Source organism: Egretta garzetta, unplaced genomic scaffold (genome assembly GCF_000687185.1).
Source record: "Egretta garzetta isolate BGI_Z169 unplaced genomic scaffold, ASM68718v1 scaffold402, whole genome shotgun sequence".
In the NCBI taxonomy this organism is placed as follows: Eukaryota; Metazoa; Chordata; class Aves; order Pelecaniformes; family Ardeidae; genus Egretta; species Egretta garzetta.
Genome location: NW_009258823.1, coordinates 654158 through 655100, shown reverse-complemented (window position 1 = coordinate 655100; position 943 = coordinate 654158). Strand labels below are relative to the sequence as shown.

The following is a 943-nucleotide window of genomic DNA, read 5'->3' as shown; positions in this document are numbered from 1 at the left end:
AAGCACACAACGGCCGGCCTGCCTGTCTGGGTGCAAGGGGTCCAGCTTCCCAGAGCTGGACCCCCCGCCCCGATAGCAGCCAGGTGCCCGACGAGCACCTGAAGGGCTGGTGCTGGCTCTGGGGAAGGGGGAAAATTAAGGCTGCAGTGAAACCTTCTATGTTTCACATCTCTCTGGTTTCACTTTGAAAGTCCCCCGCTGGCCCGGGGCCACCTACTTGTCTACACACCTGTGAGAACAAAAGGCCTTGGAAGTCACTTAAAATCCCAATTGCTTAACTTTTTGGTTTTTTTCTTCTTCCTTTCAAGCTTATCGTGGTTTTACTGTGAAGCAAAGGGCATTTTTGCTGTAAAACATATGCCTTCCCCGTGCTGCCCGTATTGCTGCTGGGGCTGCAGCTTCCTGGCCTTTGATGGGCATCCAGCTCCCGAGGGACCCCCTCATGCCTTTGGTGGCCCCGTGTCTCCATCCACGCCTCAGTTTCCCTTTGGTCTGGCGCTCTGTGCCGTGTCACAGCAAGCAACCAGCCATGACGGTGCCCGGGGCGTTGCGGGGGAGCCTGGTGCTGCGTGCCACCACCCTGCGGGGACCTTTCGGATGGGCAGGCAGCCCCTGGTGCTGGGGAAAACCCAGCCTCCCGCACAAGGGCGGCCACTTGCTGGATCGCCTGGCTTCTCCAGTCACCTTTCCCTTTTCTCTCCCACTCCTGTCTGCCTCTCGTTTGCCAAAGTCCCAGTGCGTGCCAGCCACCCTCCCACCCCCACTGCGAGCCCTCGTCCCCTGCCAGCCTGGCGCTCCCCGGCTCCATCCCCTGCTCCAGCGTGGCCCTGGATAATGTCACCGGGGAGACCCAGCTAGCCAGGCTCTGGGCATGAGACACAGCATGCCAGCGGCCGCTGTGCCCCCCTCGGTCACTTCTGCCCTTCCCCGGAGCGGGGTCCCC

At 61.3% G+C, this 943-nt stretch overlaps 1 protein-coding gene across 1 annotated transcript in view; it reads left to right on the top strand.

Annotated features, from left to right (window-relative positions):
* The window catches only part of IGBP1 (immunoglobulin binding protein 1), a 34226-nt gene that overhangs the window by 3627 nt on the left and 29656 nt on the right, over positions 1-943 (top strand). The gene's annotated exons all lie outside the window — the stretch shown is intronic.